The sequence below is a fragment of the Aquila chrysaetos genome, chromosome 17 (assembly GCF_900496995.4).
Source record: "Aquila chrysaetos chrysaetos chromosome 17, bAquChr1.4, whole genome shotgun sequence".
Taxonomy (NCBI): domain Eukaryota; kingdom Metazoa; phylum Chordata; class Aves; order Accipitriformes; family Accipitridae; genus Aquila; species Aquila chrysaetos.
Window position 1 is genome coordinate 20,006,703 of NC_044020.1, and position 19,619 is coordinate 20,026,321.

General features: G+C 38.7%; 1 protein-coding gene across 3 annotated transcripts in view; it reads left to right on the forward strand.

The window, feature by feature from the left end:
* RASSF8 (Ras association domain family member 8) overlaps window positions 1-19,619 on the forward strand; it is a 90,736-nt gene that overhangs the window by 29,888 nt on the left and 41,229 nt on the right. For all 3 annotated transcript variants that reach the window (XM_030040788.2, XM_030040789.2, XM_030040790.2), the window contains exon 2: window positions 11,772-11,870. The gene's annotated coding sequence lies outside the window, so the exon portion shown is untranslated. The remainder of the gene's footprint in view (window positions 1-11,771; window positions 11,871-19,619) is intronic.

Here is a 19,619-nt window from a genome sequence, read left to right on the forward strand (position 1 = left end):
CTTAGAGTGCTACTGTTTGGATGGAGTAGCAGGACAGTATTTTCAAATGGGTTGGGATTATACTTTTTCTAGAAACAAGCTGTGCTTCTCTTATGCTCTAAAAGCCTTTTAACTCTTCCTATAGTCTTTGTCATTTTCAAAGAAGGTCAAAACATCTGATTCAGCCTCTTTTTTGTCTCTGATATTTGGCATTTCAAAAACTGTTTGTTTGTGAATGTTGGTTCTGAAAACATGCACACTTTGCCAGTGACTATTTTGAAAGTTTTGTATGTAGATGGATTCTATTTGCCCTCAAGGAAGAAGCTATCCTAAGGCCTTAATTAGTTGTTTCTTAGTTTTCACTGAAATCCTGGAAACTGCAAGTGAGGACTTATCAGAACTACTGTAATTTGCATGGGATCCGAATCAGTGTTAACTAAAAACACCTCCAAATCTTGGGATACTAATTTCATTTTTCTTCTGGTCTATTCCTGTCAGCTGTATGCTGGCTGAGGAGGAATTAGATTTGTAATCTCTTATCAAAAATACTTGCAGTTTTGCAAACAAGTAAATAGATTTGGGGAGGATGGGAGAGGAATTTATTAAACCGTGTCTAGATGTAGTTGAAAAAAGAGCTTTGATAAAAACACATAAAAAGTTGGCAAAGTAGTGACTCATCCAAACAGGCTTATTTTCATATATTAGCAGATCTGGACAGGATATTTTTTGGCCTCTTAGCTTCAGGTCTCCCTTGACTGAGCAGTACTCTGAAGCCAGTGAGGATCTTCAGATCGCAATGCAGATTTGGGGGTGGGTGTTTGGAACTGCTTCTTTCACCCCCCTCTAAGGCTCTTCACACTTCTCTGGGTAAGTGGTCAACACCCAGTGAAGCCTCATGCGTTCCATGAAGCATGTTGTTGCGGTGAAGGAGTAAAACTTTCCGTGTGTGGGTATTTACATGTTGGCACATTAACATTGCGGTACATCTTTACACCATGCTTGCCTCATGAGTATTTGCAGCTTTTTGGCTTTGAACTGCAGAAGTTTGATTAACAGCTGTAGTGCGTGTATACCTCCCACATCTTTTTACAGTGCATGGGACCTTTTCAGGGGGAATTTGGGGGGGTTGCTGCCCAGTGCTCTAAATTAAGGGAGAGACGTTGCCAAATAAGTCTGAAAACAGCGTAACAGACATGATAGGCTTTATTGCTGCTTTTTTCTTTATCTTGATTCTTTTTTTGTTTGTTCTGCTCATGGTAGCAGGATCTGAATCCTGCTTTTGAACTTTCAAGAAAAGCTTTCCATTTCCTCTGGCTTATGTTGAGCACTTTAAGTAAGGAGTTGTCTGGTCCCCTACCAAAAAAAAAGTAAAAATAAATAAGTAAATGGTTGTTCAACTGTAAGAAAAAGGTCTTTGAATGTAAGTGGTGACTTCCACCTTGGCTTGACTATGGAGTTAATGTGAGGACTTTGTTAGTCAGTTGGACTTCATTAGTCAGGTAGAAAAAAAAATCTGAAAAAGAAAGGATTTTCTGACTTGAAGTTGTCATGAAGAAAAGGCTTTGGGAATATGAAGGTTGTCTCTATTTCCCCTGTTCCAGTGCTTGGAGAGTCTGGTTAGCTTAATCTTTATTACATTTATTTTCACTTTGCTACACAGCATATGTTTTAACCAACCCATTATCTTCTTTATTGTAACATACCTTTGTGTGGTTACTTCTTTATTAGACCTAGTAATCTTAACCAGTCATCTATAAAAATAGCTTCTCCCTGTTTCCCATCCCATACCTTGCACTTAACCAAAAGTGTGTATCCACTGATTTTTTTTTTTAACCTTTTCCAGAGGATTAAAGTAATGAATGGTAGGGGGCATGTTCATGCAAGAAAACTTTTTAGCATTTTCATTATCACTGCAATTAATTATTTGCATTTAACAACCACAGCGGTTTGAGGTGTGAAGAGATTGATTTAAAAGTGACAGCACTAGCCCATACTATAAGCTGAACTGTAGAATCTCTGACAGGAGAGCAGAAGCAGTGAGGTAATAATCTGCCAGGTTTGGTTTTATTTTTTCATAGTGATGTTATACTTAAAAAATGTAGCAACTTGTGATCCATCTTAAACTTCTGCTTAAATTAATGCAATCTACATACATTTAGAGTTTGTTTAGCTTCATAGCAATAATCTTCAGGATTGGGTTCTTCCCCTTTCACTATAGGCAGAATATCTTGAGATTTGTCCCTTTTTTGTTTTGGGTTTTTTTTTTTTTTTTTGCCTTTGAGATGAGCAGCCTGACATTTTCTCTAGTCAGTGACTGAACACATCTGACTCTTCTGTGCTTCTGAGTACAGCAAACTAGGAACTAAATCCCAGACATGTTCCCATTAATTGTAAACCTAATGTAATCTTGGACTGTAGCATTGCTTTCTTCTTGGTTACTAGTGGCCTTCTAAATGTTGCCAATGACACAAATTAAGTTTTTTAGTAGATAAAGCAAAAACTTGCTGTTTACCTTTACACTATCAAATAAATAAATTTCAAAGACTTTAATGGCATAAATTGCCTCTTGGGCATTTCCTGGTAGCTGGTGCTTAGTTGGCTCTGGTTCTACTAGGTGGTAATTAACTACCAGTAAGTGTCTGTCCAGAGATCATCATTACCTCTGAAACTGTTGTGAGAGTCTTGATTACTTTCTACAAGGTTTCTCCTAAGTTAATGTCTTTACTGAGACAAGTGCTATGGCTTTACTTAGTGCTGTTTGAGATGGAGGTAATGGCTTGTTGTGATAGAGAAATAAATTTTTCTCTATCTCTCACATTTGTCTTACACTTGCACCTATGCAAGGTCCAAACAAATTCATTGCACTGGGAGGATTGCTTCCAGAGGGTTGATTAAACTTCTTTTGGAGGAGTGCAGAAAAAACAGCAAAAATCAGCTTTCTCTTTGTCTTCCATTGACTCATTGCTAATTGCAAGGAAAGAAAAAGGTAGTTTGGCTTCTGTTGACTACATAATAAAGTAAGAAAGTAAAGCTCCAATAAAAAAGAAATCTATGATTATATAATAGCAGTAGCTATTATAAAATGTTTATTCCTTTGATTAGTAACAATTAAGAAATGGTATATTATAATCCCACTAATAACATTTCCTCACATACACGGGGAGGGGGGACATGATGACACAGGACATGCAGATGTTGGTGGAAGGTCTGATGGAGGGTACTCATTTTCAACAAGGACAAATGCTTGTGGAGGAAGCTAGAAATCTGCAAGCTTTCAGGTCCAACTTTGCTCTCTGCAGGTGCCATCTGTGACTGTTTTTTACGATGAAATGCATAACAGCTGTATACTTCAGTATTTTACCTATTATTATCCAGTGTGTGCTTTCAGTTAGACATTTGAAATTCAGTTTATAGAAGCTATTTGTAGACACAAGTTACCTAAAAAAGACTGCTACTTAAAAACTTACTGTATTATTCTTATACTGAAATTGAATTACTTTGAGTATGTTCCAACATATACAACAAAATGATATATTGTCTTCTACTTTTTCACGTGCATCAACACACAAAGCCCTAAACCAGTAAGGTTTTTTCAAAACTTCTTTTGAAATAAAGATCTCAACATACTGATGATAACATAGAAAGTCTCTTTGGCCCTTGAGCACTTTAACTTTGCCTTGTCTGTGAAAGACACAACCAAGAGGTGGGCTTTCTGGCATCTTTCACGACTGGACATTTTTTGTCTTGGTTTAGTCTTTTCCTTGTAGATGAACATTGGCGTGCACAGGGAGGAATTCACTGGCTCTTTTTATCCTCTTAGCGGTGGTGAGCCATACAGAATTGCTTGCACAGTAGTTTCATTGGCTCATGTGTATTGCTGGACTGTTAGTTTGTGAGCTTTTGGCTCTTAAATCTGGATTTGGTTCCTGAGCCAGTTCACTATAAACTGAGGGGTGCCATGTGGGACAGGAAGAAATGGAGCAGGTAGAGAGAATGGTACAATTTTTGGCTGCAGAGCTGACTTCTGCTGTAAAGTGTGAATGGAACTATGTGCATATGAAATAAGGGAAAGATGAGTTCGGGATCAAATGTGAAGGCTGTAGTGCACTGCATGCAAGATGGCGATCACAAAAGCAAGCACTGCAGGCCTTTAGAAAAGGGGCAGGTTTTCTCTCTCTCCTGCCAGTTTTTGCCGCTACTGAGCACTCTTTACTGAAGTGCTTTACTTTGTCCTGTGCAATTATAAGAAGGCTGGAATCGGGGGGTTATTAGGAGTGGCTTTATAACTCTTTTTGCCAAGTAAGGGTAATTGAAGTTAACCTTTTAAACCCTCTGGGAAATAACTGGTTTGGATGAGAACTTTCTTGTATCAAAAGGGTTAGTTGGAAATGCAGAGCGATGTCTAATGTTCCTGCTAATGTTAAAGACAAAACTGACTAGAAACTGGATTTTTTTTTTTTTGTTGGTTTGGGTTAATGCTAAACTGAACCAATTTGAATTTACAAATAATCTGCAGTGACTGTTTAATTCTGCTATCTTAATTACTTTCTGTTCCAATGTGGATTCTGCAAACTAATTTACCTCAGTGCTCATATAAAAACAAGCTAAATCATCATACAAAATGATGCTGTGTAAACAACCTATGGAAGCAGAAAAGAATGGCCTTTGCTTGCAAAGATAACAGCAGTCTTTCAGGATTTTTTAAAATAGAATAGGATCTCCAGAACTGACTATAAATTGCTATGATGTGGAAATAGAAATTGTCTGGCAGTGCCTAAAAAGTGAAGAATTGTTTCCTCAAGAATTGTGATATTGACTGAGCGAACTGTTGGATTCTGCCTGTATTGCAAACACAGGCTGCATGCTAAACTATTGCTTTGCCACTAGTTCAGTTGTTATGCTGGCCAGGACACATGTTCAGTGGCAAAGGAAGAGAAATGTGGTTTTATTCTTCATTAGTTCTACATGCATGCATGTTCTTAACTACACTAATGCAAGTAAACCAGAATCTCATTCTAGTTTTTTCAGTTACTGTCAACCAGACTTATCCTTAAGGAAAGAAATTAAAGCAAATGCCATACCATTGTGCTACCATTTTTATATGCTACCAGTGTGCTACCACTTTTATGTTGCCTAAAATACCTGGATGACTTGTTTAACTATACTTTTCAGAGATGTGCATGGTTAATGACATATGTGTTTTAACTTGAATTGTTCTTTTAAAATGTCTTCCTATGGTTCTAACAGCTGTGATTAGTAACAGGAGCTAACTCAACGCGCTTTCTGGTAACCTATAACCCAAACAGGCCAGTGGATATGTGAATACACAGACCTAATCCCGATTTCTGCTAATTGCCGCTTGACTGTATTATCTCAGTCTCTTTCTCTTTTTCTTTAAATATGCTTTATCATGCATGCTTTTCTGATAATCAGTGTGAAATATTTAGTCATATGTAGGCACGGCAAGAGTTTGATGCTGTGTTTGAAGAACTAATAGTCAAGGGTGAAATTGTACAGTTTGTTTCAAATGGTAAGGCAGGCATGGAAAGTGATGGAGCTGCTTATTGTACTTTAAATCTACAGAGCAGACATTGGTTGATCGTGAGCAAAAAAGACTATCAGCAAAAAAAGAAATTTTCAACAACAAAGCAAATTCTTGCTATGGCTTTACATCTTCTTTACGATTACATTGGATAATTACCTCGTGAAGTGAGCCTGGATGCATCTAACTACAGCAGTATAGCCAAGGCAGTGTCTTCTAAGGGAGGTCTCTGATCAGCAGTATGCAGGAACCTTCACGCTTCTGGGACTGCCAAGGAAGCAGACAAAAGCATGCCTCTGATCAGTAAGTGTAACATTGCAGTGCCTGCTGTCTTAAGAAAAAACTTGCTGTCAAGGAGAAGAGAAAACTACTGGTTTCTGTGCTGTTACCCTCGTATTCTTCCAAACGGAGTTGCGCGGAATGTGTGAGGAGATGAGGGAGTAGTGTAGTGTGTGCACAGCCTGTGGAGGAGTCTTGGTGGCTCTGTTGTATCAGCATGCCCTTGTGATCTTGGGGTGATTGTTACAGTGGGCTTTAATGACAGGTGTTGCCAAGTAAAATGTTAGTAGCTTGGAAGAAGAGAAAACAATGTGCCTTACCTGTAAGTATTCTACTTTACATGATGATGTCCTCTTAGCTTATGTGTTGGGGCTCTCTTGGATATGTTCTTTAAACAAAAAGAAAATAAATCACTTCAAGTGTTTTTCTTTCCCTTTTCTCAACAGCTGGAACTCTAAAGGTTTAAAACTGTATTAAATGAATCCAAGCCTGTTGTCCCTGGAAAGCAAAGTATGGAAAGCAAATGCCCTTCACATACTTGCAAGGAGAAAACTGACAGGCAGAACTCTGAAGATCATGGTCAAGACGTTTTTATACCAAGCTGCTTTATAATTTTCATTTCACTCTTTTTAGTTTATGTATCAACGTGATTTTTGTAGCACTTGCTGTTCAACACTTCAGTAGAGCTTAAAGAACTAGGATACCATGTCTGTGGAGTGAAGAGGGAGTAATTTAGGGTTGGATTTGAAGAGATTATTATCTGGGTTTTTTTTTCCTTCCTGAGAAGAGCTAAACAGTAGTAACAAAGAGGCGACTTCTTTTCTGACTGACATAGAAAGGGATGTTAATGCTGCTGTTCCTGCTAACACAGGATATGGTTTAAAAAACAAACACATGCAAAACTACGTGGGAATCTGAGACATCGGCTGCTCACTCAGGTGTGACCACGGGCTAGTAGTAACGCAGGCAGGGCTTGAGATGAGTGCCCCAGACAAAATGGACACATGCAGACTTGGGACTGAATGATGCAGTGAAGTCAGGGTTGGACAATTCCTCTGTCAATTCTGTTTAAGGTGTTGGGGTGCTCTGGGAAAGAGCGGGAATAAAACTTTTTTGCTGTGACTAGCTACCTTCTACAGTCAAGTGAAGACATGAACAGGTTAACTACAGTCAGTGAAGACATGAACAGGTTGATGCTCCTTGTATTCTCCTAATAATGTGTCTTACTTCCAGTTTGGATCAGTCTTTTCCCTGTAGTTAAAAGCATTAGTCAAAATAGGCTCATACAGATACTGTTACTTTGGGAGCACATGCTGTTCATCGATAGGGTCAAAAAGGACAGAACAGTGAGTTACCAGGAGGGAGAGCTACCTTCTCCTCTCCACTGGTATACCCATAAATGTTTTTGTCAAAGTTTCCTATATTCCATTTTGGCACTTGATGTGAAGACACCATCTCACACCTGCAGACCTTCATACCACAGGCTTTTTAATGAGACTTCAAGCAACAATGCAGCTTGCCCTAACTGATTTGTGACAGGGAAGCTTTTTTTCTTGCTAGGAGCCAAACACCAATCCCAGATTTATTTTTACATAGGTCATTATATAGCTGCCAAAGGATAACTTTTGATTAACAGTGATGAGAAGATAATTGGGACCATCTGACCCAGATGTGGTTGAACCTCGCAGCACCTGATCTTCCTCACTACTCTGTCCAAAACAAACATACCTTTCACCACTACCTCAAGGCATTTATAAATCCATCTGTACTTTGGCTATGATGGTGTATCTTTTTAGATTGTGACCTCCAGGCTAATAATTCATAGTGGTAGTCTGCAGTCTTTCAGAATTGTCATTACTGTTACAGAAACATAGGCTAACATTGTGTATCTCCCCTTACCCCAAAGAACTGACCAAAATGTTCTGACCTTGTTAAAACTACAGATGTGTCTCCTTGGAGATAATGACTCAATCTTTTGAGATTGGAGATAATGACTCAATCTTTTGAGATGACTCTTTCCATATTTTTTTCCTTTGTGGCTAATTGCTACTTAACTTCAGCAAATACAGAAAGGGCTTTCATTTTAAAGATTTCCTGCTTGTAATCAAGGATGCTGCTTTCTTGTATTTAAAAAAAAAAACAAACAAACAAAAAAAAAACCACCAAACCAAACTTTTGAAAAGCCAACTTCATTCCTTTTTTAAATTATTTTTCTCTATAAGGTCTTTTTCAGTGTCATAAACTACTTGGTGTTTCTCCTGAACTTCATTTCAACAGAGGATTAGTTTGGTTCACATGAAGTGAGGCATAGTTTTGGTCATCCAGTGAGCTATAGAACACCTGTGAAGAAAATAAAGCATGATTTAAGGTAAAAAGATTTGTTACCATGCCAATCCTGTTTTCCTTCCATGTGAGTGAAAGGGTCACAGTTTCTTTAGAAATGTGTGACTGAAAGAGACCACCTGAGTTTGAAAGTAATTTCTTGTTCTTCCCAATCCTCCTTCTGCAGTACAGACTATTGAGTAATAAAAGTTTAGTCAAAGAAGTTTTGGAAAAAACATCAGTGGAAACAGATTTTGCATTTTCATATTCTCTAAAGTGGTGACTGACATCAACCTTGTTCAGTTTGCTTTTGTTGGTAATGCCATCATATAATCAAAAGATGAGTTGTCTTTGGTTCTCCCTTCTTCTATCATCACTAGGAAACCCCTTTCTTCTTTGCTGGGTAGACTCCAAGGTGTGATGCAAATAGTTGCTTGGGATAGACAGGGATAACATAGACTCCATGGGTTTCTCAAAGCGACATCTGAGAGTACAAGAATGGACTGATGTTGCAAAAAAGCTGTTGCCAACAAAGAAAATTAGGTCTTTGTTTCTTTGGTTATCTTTTCTGTGCTCTTGAATTCTCATCCCCATACCCTCTTTGAGGCTATTGGTTGAGTAGGAAGAAGGGGAACACTTTACCATACTTTCACTCTTTCTTTATGTGCTTGCCCAACAATGTGTATATATTTTTTATGAACAGAATTTTACTCTGCAGCAGTGTGAGGCTGGCATACTCCTGTGCCCACTGGTACCAAGCAGCAGAACTGAAGCTGAGCGGTCTCAAGTTTGTTTGGTTTGGTGAAGCAACCAGCCTACTTAGGTTTGGTTTTAATTCTTTTCTCCCTTTTCCCACAGGAGAGTGGGATCTTCCCACCTGCAAGAAAAGGAGTTTCCCATGTACAAGAGCTAGAAATCTTATTCTTCTTTCTGTGCTTCCTCCCTACTATAGAGTTTCTTGCATGTGTAGTGTTTATTTCCTCATGATCTGAGAATAATATGATCACCTGCATGATTTTACAAGTTTGGAGACACCAAACAGATTATGTAGCATGTTGTGTGTGTGGAATTGGTCATCTTGGTTCACCTTGCTAAGAAATCTGGCCTCTGGAGAAGTCCTTTATTGTGGCATCTCTTAAAAGAAGCTTTTCCTTTCAGCTGCTTGTGGCCTACTTCTGGCATTTGCATGTGTGCATCTCCTCAGAGCCTTGTAGGAATAGAAATGATTTTTAATGCCTCTCTTGTTCTGCCTATTTCTGTTAACTAAAAAAAAAAAAAAGTAGTTCTTGTTATTTTGTTTCTTGACACAGTATGCTAGGCAGCCTAGGCAGCAATTTATACTGTAATCCCTACTAACAGATTCAATAAGGTTGGATTCCTTTCTTGTTGGCTTGACTGACTTCTCTCTATTTCTGTATCTTTTTGCATTTTAACATGTCAGGATCTCCTTATACAAGTATGTACTGGAATTGGGGCTCCAGCCTACAAGGCTGCAGTGTGAGAACAAAGAAGACTTTAGTATTTTCCTTGGGACTTTCATAAAATAAAATACATAAAACGTGTCCATTAAAATGTCTGGATTGATGAAGGAAAGAAAAAAAAAAAAGCCTTTTCCTCCAGCAGTAGCTTGATTAATGGATTTATTGTTTGTACAGATTTTGTCAGGAAGCCATATGGCTTGAGGAAAACAAAGAGGAAGTGGCTGATGTTGAGAATCTGATTTAATGGGGGTCCCTAAGGACAGAATGTGGCTCTTATCCTTATTCCTTCCCACTCAGTTTGCAAAGTGGTCTGAGAAGAGCTTTAGTGCTTCAATAGAGCTAAAGATAATGCAGCCCTGTTTGAGTGGAAGTGTTGGTCCCTACTGCTGGATCAGCATCACAGCTACTCTATTCTCAGGTTAAAAATCCACTATTCTTTGCCTGTTGTGTAAAGTATTCTGGAGTAGTTAACAAGGAACAGTAACTGAAATGTTTAGTATTTGGCAGTTGATCAGTCTGCAATAGATGAAGACAACTTCAGCTTCTTGTGGCTGAGCTCTCATAGTTTGGGGTGAGATGATATTGCTCTCCTCTCTACGTCTCCATCCCCCAGCAAAATTCAAGCATATCTCTGGATTAACTGAGTCACCATCTGTATCCTACAACCAGATTTACTTTCCTAATCTAACGTGTATATGGGAATTGATAAGTAACTGGAACTCAAGCACTGGTGATTTAGCCTGATGTGGTGGGTTAAATGAATGTTCAGCATTATCTATGACTGTTTGACTCTAGTTATGGCTACATGGTAAATAAATCTGAGTAGAGAATCTAAAGCAATGTTTTGTAATGTAACTGCAAGCGAATACATTAAGGATATTTAACAAGCACTTCTTCCTTGTATGAAATTACAGCTTCTCAGCTGAGAGGCATAAACTCGCCAGAACATCACTTCACAAAAACATATTCTGACAACTTTGGAATTTAATGAATATTAGTTTGTGCATGAAAGCTACATATTCAGCTGGTGTGGTAAAAATTATTTGATATGTGCCTGAGATCTCTGGAGCTCCTGAATGTCCCGTTTTGAAGTTTTTGGCCATAATGAAAGAAGTAATTACTCCTACAGGGCTTTGATGCGTAGTGTGTGTCATCTAGTGTTTTACAACAGGCCAGACCGTTCTTTCCAGATCTTTAAGAGGTTTTTGTTGTTTTCTGGACCCTTATGACATGCTTACGCTGGAGTTGGTATTTATTGAATCTTGTCATATAGCTCTGACAGATACTAGGAGAAAAACAGTTTATCTTGACAAAATTCAATGGCTGGCAACAGTGGAGGAGGAGATACTAAAAGACTAGAGGAAAGTTTTCCTGATTTAGATCTGTTCTATGCTTCTGTCAAACCGTAAAGTTCCCATTTAGTGTTATGCATAATAGATATATTCCTTTAAAATACTATTCAGAAAGTCTTTGGTAGTGAAGATTTAAAAATAAACACTTCTCTCATGTTCTTCTTGGCTTTGACAGAGTATTAGGTAATGTTTGTAAGTCTGTCACAATGATGCTGTTAAACATCATTGTAGTAAGCATCCCTTCCAAGCTGATTAATATTAGTCTTAATCAGCAGTTTGGGATTTGTTACCCTTTGCCTAGTTTGACTTGTTATGCATGCATTGGCCATGATTCACTACTGTAAGGGAGTCAGGGTATGCAGTTTGAGAACGCTTGGAGGTTTTTACATCTGGAACACCTCCAGTTTGAGGATTATTTTCCTTAAAAAGAAAATTAGGAAAGAAGAAGATTGTGAAGTTATCTCTTATATTTACAATTTAGCAGTGGTAGATGCTCATGACTACCTAATGCAGTGCTTAGTTTTTCCAGATGTTCTGGAAAGCTGTTGAAATGTTGTTTATCACACTTAGTTATTTATAGCAGGAAAATGTCCCACCAGGTATAAGATCTCACAAATTAAGTACAGTATTCCACATTTCTTTTGAACTAACTTTTAAAAAATAAAATAGTACTTGTATGTAGCAGGCTGTTATATATCCATATCTATAGGTGCTAGGTAAACACTGTTTTTTCCAAAGCATTAAAGGGAAGAGGGAGAATAGGACGTTACCCTCAAGAAGGTAGTTTTACTAATGTATAATAATGTTTTCTTCTAGCAACTGACCTTGTCAGCAGAGTTGACACCCATGCCTGGAGTAGCAGATTGCGCTAAGCCCACAGCATAAGCAGACATCTCTGTCTACCTTCATCTGCAGGTAAGAAGTTATGACCAAAAAACTTCAAATAAGAGTTTTCCTTTTCCCTTCTGAAAGTACTTGCACATAAAGCATGCCAAGAATTCTAAACTTTAAAGAACTTCATAAATACATATTATTCACTCCCCCTTTCTTCCTAAGGTTAGAAATCTGAGCAAGATCCCAGCTCTCCTGCTCTGTGCAACATCTGTTTTCTCAAAACGGTTGTGTTCTGGAGCAGACCTGCAATGGTCCTGCCAAGTTTCTCTCTTCTGTGATGATGTGATCCCCAAGCATATGCCCCCACCAGCTGTGTAAGAGGGAGACCCAAGGCTAACTCTGCTGCTGAGGAGTGTGCCCTGAATGAGAGGAGACTCTTGTCCCTGGCTCCCCTAGTTGTCAGGCCTTCTTGGGCAGCAGCTCTCGGTGCCAGCACCAGCTGGTAGGTGGCTCGTAGGTCAGGCAATCAGCTGTGGCTGCAGCTGCCTCTTGGGTTGTGCCACAGATGTGCTCTGAGCAGAGGGCTCCCATCCTGTTGGGTTTGATAGAGTTCCTGAGTGTGTGGAGTCTTCACTTCATTTGGAGAGGGGGACGTTTTCTATTTTTCTTCAAATAGAAGTTCTGCAGGAGAAGTACTGTGAGTACATAAAATACCCCACATTCCACCCCCAACAACTCTGCAGTCCAACTGTTTCCCATTCTTAACGTGAGCATACATTTAAAACACAGTGCTGGTTACAAGGAGACATCCTCAGCTTGGCAAGTCGAGACGTTGCCAAAAATCCAGAAGAGATGTCAGGAAAAGAAAACAGTAGCAGATAATGTTTTTCCTGACTATGTGATTAATTTTTAATGTAGTGGAAATATCAGAACTTGGAATTAAACACTATAAAAATAGATACTGTCAGATTATGTATTGGTATTACTTTTCATATTGCTTTGATTTCCGAGTCCTGTTTTTTATGGTGTAAATGAAGTTAGTGAAGCAAGTGGGGGAAACTCACTCTTCCAGGAATGTGTTCTGGAGTCCATAAGCAGAATAAGCAGTTTATTCTCTGGCTTGTCACAGTTCGTGGGCCTTGCTTAAAGCTAATGTGTCTTATGTACATATGTAAGCTTTTAAGCGGTAGACTTCTATACCAGTCACACCTCCTTCAGCATTTTCCTGTGTAGAATACCATTCTACAACGACTTCTATTGCAAATACAATATTTTGTAGTAGTATTCTATTGATAATTGAAGCAGGTGAGGGACCAGTATAACTAAACAGGACAAAATACTTTGATTGTTTGCCAAAATGATAGCTTGTCTCGTGGTTAAGTTCTGTGTGTCTGAAGTACAGGCAAGCATAAAGGTACAGCAGCTTTTTCTTCCTACAGGAAAGGCGGAAGCACACCGTCATTGGTGCCCCTTCCAGCCCTGTAAGGATAGGCATAATATTGCATGACTCTGAAAGTATTTACTTTCATTGTCTTTAATATAGTGTAGAATGTTAACTAGTAGAAATATGTATACACATATATAAAATGCACTCTGTATACTCTATAGGAGCTTTGCTGAAGTGTATAGGACAAGAGGAAATGGCCTCAAGTTGTGCCAGGGGAGGTTTAGATTGGATATTAGGAAAAATTTCTTCACTAAAAGGGTTATCAAGCATTGGAACAGGCTGCCCAGGGAAGTGGTTGAGTCACTGTCCCTGGACGTATTTAAAAGACATGTAGATGTGGCACCTGGGGACATGGTTGAGTGGTGGACTTGGCAGTGTTAGGTTTACAGTTGGAGTCAATGATCTTAAGGGTCTTTTCCAACCTGAACAATTCTATGATTCTAGATTATGTGTGTGTGTGTGTATGCATACATACATATGTACAGCATTAAAAATACTGTGTTGTCTTGGAGTCTATCTCTAGAGACTGGCACTGTCTTAAGTTGTCCTGTATTTGGGAGGTCTTTTTGGTTATTCATTAAAGTACTTTCAGTCTCACACTCTAGGCATGTTACGTATCTCTTTAATATATAAATCAGTTGATCATTTCTAAAGCAGACTTTTCCAGAGAATTAATTCCTACCTGCAAATGACACAACATATTCTTGCTACAGAATGTGATGATTGTGTGGTGGAGTAGTACCACCAGTGAAGACAGTCCAGTTGACTGAAACAGTGTGCAGAATTTATAGAGACACTGGTCTCTTATTTTCCTAGGTAGCACTTAGCCAGAGTGTGGATACACACACACACTTATAGATATATATATATGCACGTATGTAGGTTAACCTGTAACTCCAGGAAACTGAGAGTGTGGTGGTATTGAGTCCGGTTTTCTTCTGCCAAGTTAAAATATTTAAGTATTTCTTGTGACTATTATTTGAGTAAATTCCTTTCAGTGGAGCAAGTCTGTGGCTAGCTGCCAGGTGACTAAGTGTCACTCCTCTATTTGTCACTTTGAAATGAGCCATGTGAGTTATGGTCTCTGAATGATTTTATTGTATGAGAACAGGAGGTATATGCCTGCTGAAAATTTGTCAAGATGGTGCTTGGCCATCCTCACATGGGGAGAGTTATTTACCTTCATTTGTTTTGAATAAACCAAATTTTTTCTTCATAAACATCACTCATCTAACTTGTTATTATGTGACTTCAGTTTGCTGTTTATTTTGGGGCACAAGACAAAGGGTCAGCTTGTAGTATGTGGCTTAATAAAACACTTCTTCCAAGCTGAAATCATGGAGTTGTAATAGATTTCTGTACTTAAAAAAAAATAATAAATCCACTTTTATTCAGTGTTGATCAATAAATAAAATGAGAGAAGAAAAATAACATTATACCCATATATAAATCTGTGGTTCGCACAAGCTTTGGTTAGTCTTTGCAGTCTGGTTCCCTCACCTCAGAGAGAAGGCAGTAGAACTAGAAAATGCTTAGAGGAGGACAGTAAGGGTGATGAGAGATAGGAGCAATTTAGCAAGCTAGGACTTTTCAGTCCAAAAGAAAGGCAGCTTAATGTAGTGAGGGGAGCCTACAAAATCATGAATGAGATGAAGGCAAGCAGGACTTAATTTATTCACTCTGGCAGCATAAGAACCAGTAGACATCAAATTAAGCTAATAGGAACCAAGTTCAGAACAAACAAAAAGCATACCACAAGAATGAGATTTGTGGAACTCCTTGCCATGATGCTGTGGAGACTGAAGAGTGGAAGAGAAATCCAGCTGAGGCTAATAAATACAAGTCATACCTGTGAGTACAGGAGCTGGGACCAGTTGGAAGCCAACAGGGCTTTCAGGAGAACTATAAAGTACTCTTGCAGCCTTTTTCTTCCCTAGGCATTTGTTATTATGACTCCTTGTTCCTTTTATTTTTATGGTTTTGGAATATTAATGTCCAATATATTGCTGGTCTTCTAGCTTACTGAGGAAAGATCTCAATCTTTTCCACAGCGCATCAGTCAAGGTTTCAGGTCCTGCTCCATGTTCCTCCAGAGGGCCACTACCCTCCTCACTTCTGCAGTTGCTTCATGAAAGTCATGTACGACAGCTTGCTTTCTTGTGGTGAGACTTTGTAGTTGTGCAAACTGTTTCCTTTTGAATGTCATAGCCGCAGTAGCAATTGCCTTTGAACTGTTTACTAGCAAAGGTAGGCTGCTGCTAAGTCAGAAAAAATGTGGTTTATATCACCAGATGGTGAAAAATCTTAGTCACCCTCAAAGGTGATGGATTTTTTCTGTCAGGGGCTTCAAAGATCCACTGTGCAAGGTCAGTATCAGTCACCTGCTTAGAGTGATGAATCCCTGTTGGAGACAGATTTACAGGGCTGGATTGACTTTCGGTCTTGGCCCAGTATGTCTCTTCTTACAGTCTTCAGGTGTTGTAGATTCTCTGAAATTGTCTTTACAGCTTAGAAAAGCAGTAGTTCAGGTCAAGGTTCTTTGTGAATAGTAGGTGGTCCAGGAGCCCTACACTTCATGAAACTTTTTCAATTGATAAATCGGAATTTTAGTCATGTCTCCAGTTGATTTCAACAGAGGAGTGACTTTCTTTGAGAAACTTTTTCTTCTACAACTTTAAATATGGAAAGTAGACAAAAATTGACCTGTTTGATAATTATAGACTTATTTTTTTTCTTTAAAGTTAAGTGTAGGTTTCTAAATTGATTTAACTCGCACAAAATCTTAAAATACAGTTGACAAAAACCTGTGTTTTGAGAGACACTGTGGAGGCTTTCACCAGTAGCACACTACATTTTTTTTTTTGAGTAATAATTTCTTGCTGGATCAGGACCGTAGTGAGTAGTACTGCTTTCCTGAGCTGCCTTTTCCCTTCCATTTGAATGACCTGCAAAAGTTTTCTAGCTGGTTACAGCTTTACGTAGTTTCCAAACACAGAAAGGGAGATATTCCATTCTCTGGGAAGCTTAATAAGCAACAAACCCAGATTTTTTTGGTGTTTGAGCATTGAGACTTCATTTGTATCCTCCAGCTGGAGTAACTGCTAGAGCGTTTTGTGGCCTGTGTTGTGCATGAAGTAGATGTCTTTAACCCTCCTGAGCCGAGAGATACTTCTGCTACTGGCTGGGCTCAAAAACCTCAGTGTGCTGCCTTCCAGAACCACATTTCTGCCATGTAAGCTGAGTGGATTTTCTTTTTTATCTGAATGCTGTGGGTCATGAATCAGAAGATACCTCATGGATCGATCTTGCTGTGATTTCCACCCACCCCACCCCCCAAATCTTTGCTGCTGGTATCTACTGAAAGGAATGAAGAGATGGGACAAGTTCCCAGGTGCTCTCTAAAAGGATCTCTGGTTCAGGTAGAGTTTTTCTGACAGGCCAGGAAGTTCTGGTTGAGGTGAAATAATCTCAAAGGAAACATGCTGCCTCTTGCATTTTCACTGCTTTGCTTGCACTTTTCATCTTACTGTGTATATACCTTTCTCATACTGTCTTTGAGTCAGTACAGAAAAAAACCCGAGCTTGCTTTGACAATGTTATCACTGGGATCCTTGAATTTTGCTGCATTCTTTGGATTACAAGAAATGCTTTTCATCTCTTCTGTCTCTCCATTCCCCACTACAAGTTGGATGCTGCACAATGTACCTCTTGTTCCCTTGCTATCTGTGTTGCAGCTCTTTAATGACCTTGCACTTGTTCAGACTGGTGGGATAGCATAGCTGAAGTTGACGATACCATGATGTGTGCATCTGTTTCTTTTCTTTTCCTCACTTGTTCACATTTTTATTACATGTAGCTTTTTGATGTTCCTTCCCCTTCTTATTGTCCTATGTAAATTTGTCCTTGCATAAAACTCAGATCTTGTAAACAAATCATTTAGATCTGGATATATCTGTAGCAACTGTACTTCAAGTTTCTGAAATGCATTTAAAGTTGAATACTATGACTGTGTTTCTGAGGAAATATACTGGTCTTATGTTTAAAAAAAATAGTAATTCTGCCAGTGTTTTTTCAGAATTGGGATTCATCATTTTCTTGCCAACTGAGGGCAAGCTGAAAATGGAATGTAAGTGGAGACAGTACATCTGGAAACAAGGGCAGAACTATTGATAATAAACGATGGGGAGGGTGGCGTGTAGAAATGCCACTTGTGTCAAGAGACAGTAAAGCCTAGCTGTTCTGCTTCAAAAATGTTTGAGTAGTTCTTTACTACTTGGGACATGGGTCACCGCATCCAAGCCCTTGGTGTTGCAGGCAAACCGTTTCATACTTTTGTTCATTAATTCATTGAGCTTTGGCAGGGTTTGCATCCTCTCGCTGCTGCACTTGCTGGCTAGGCTTTTTCTGTAGAGCGGTGAAAAGAATGGGATCATGTGTTTCCTGTGGACTCAAAATTTAAAGCTAGCCTGACTGACCTTTTTGAGGTCATAGTTTGGTTTTTATTAATTTATTGATCACTAGAGAATTCTTCAATATTCTACTATTTGTAGTAGCAAGATGTAGAAGACCTCACCGGATGGGTGTTTAATGATACATAGTCATTAAACATTTGAGGAAAAAATATGTGCATAGTACCCAACTTCTAACAACAGCTCCAAGTTTTTTGACTTGATGTTTGCCTAGCAGTAACTAAAAACTTAGTTTTCCCGGCCTCCAACTGCAAAGGTAGTATTGATTTTTGCACTAATTGCAATGCACGTTAGTAATTTCTCTCTCTGGCAGGAAAGAAACTGCTTTTTGAGGCATGTCATTCTGATACAATCTTGTTTCTTTTTTCCATGAAGGTTTGGCAATTCTGTAGACTGCTTCCTGCAAAGGATAGTTTCGCAATGTTTAAAAATGAGAATTTCTAGGCTTTAAAGAAATTAAAAGTTTACCTTTTGAGTTTTAGTTAAGGAAACCTGCTGTAGTAACTGATATCTTGAAGTGAGGAAGAAAAAATAGCAGTTAAATGGAGTCAAATTTAAAGTCTATCTCGTTTGTCAATTCTCCAGAAATCTCACAAATACCTTTGAGTTAATATTCAGCTCATTCATCACTAAACAGGAAGAGAAACATGGATGCCTGTCTTCATTCTTTAAGTCTAGCATTGTACTCTTAAAAGTAATTTCAGATTTCTTTTGTATAACCTTTCCTAGCTCTGAGTAGACTTCTAATTGAAGTCTTACAGCTTCTCCAGGAAGCTGTAGAACCACACTGCTTGTCACAGAGCTGGCCAAGCCTGACACTTGTCACCTGTAACAGGATTAGTACATTTTGGACAAAGCACCCCTTTAAATTTCATGTAGCAAGGCTTTGTTTTGTCACAAAAAATGACTGAAGGCCCATGTGTTTTCAAACAAAACCAGAAGGTTAAGATTCCAGATTGCTTCTAAAAACAAGTATTCTGTGGTTCTGTGTGTCTCTTTGTGCTGGGTGATGAATTATTATTTTCAGACTGGTCTTTTTCAGTTTACCAGCAAAGTCCTTTTCAAAATACAAAAATTAAAAATTAAGGCATTTTACCACCACCGCATCCACCCCCCCCTTTTTTTTTTTTTTCAGCTATTTGTTTAATTCCCAGGCTTTCCCATCAAGCTGGATTATTAGGAAGGAAGGGAAGCAAAGTGTTAGGTTGCCAGAACTCATTGCATTGTATTTTTGTTTAATGGATCAGTGGTGAGCACACTTCTAAATAAGGTTCAAGCGTTTTTCTCTGGAAATAGTGCTCTTCCATAAGTTTTTAACTTGGTTTAGAAATGTAAGACTTCAGAAATGCACTTGATTTTGAGAGGCTTAGACAGCTATAATAGTGATTGAAGAGAAAATTCCGTTAATGTTCTTCCTGTAGCACAAACAAATTGTTTTGTTGGTTGGCTCTGGTCAAATAATTACATAAACATCAGAAGACTTGCATCTGAAGTAGATGCACAGTCAGGAAGCTGAAACATGTTGTTTCGTGACAGCCCTGTAAGGATGAAGCTTATTTACCATTTTTAAGTATTTCCAAGTATAATCTAAAATAGGTGGGAGAAACTTGCCAGACTTCTAAATATAGAAACAAAGGCTTTATTCAAGAAATTTAATGTAGCGATTAATATGGCCTTGGCATTTCAGTGTAACCAGTGATGATGATGTTTTTTTCAGATCGGATGTCTTGGAAAAATGGGAGTTGTTCAGTTTTGGAGGTAGGCAATGGTGTGGCAGTAGCTTGTTTCCCAGCTAGCTGTAAAAACTGTGCGCAGCACGTGTGGCCTGTGCATCTTCTCCCTTCCACACAACTGCACTCTCCATTCCTTTCTTTGGAATAAAAGTCATGGCATACAAGTGAATGTGAGAACCAT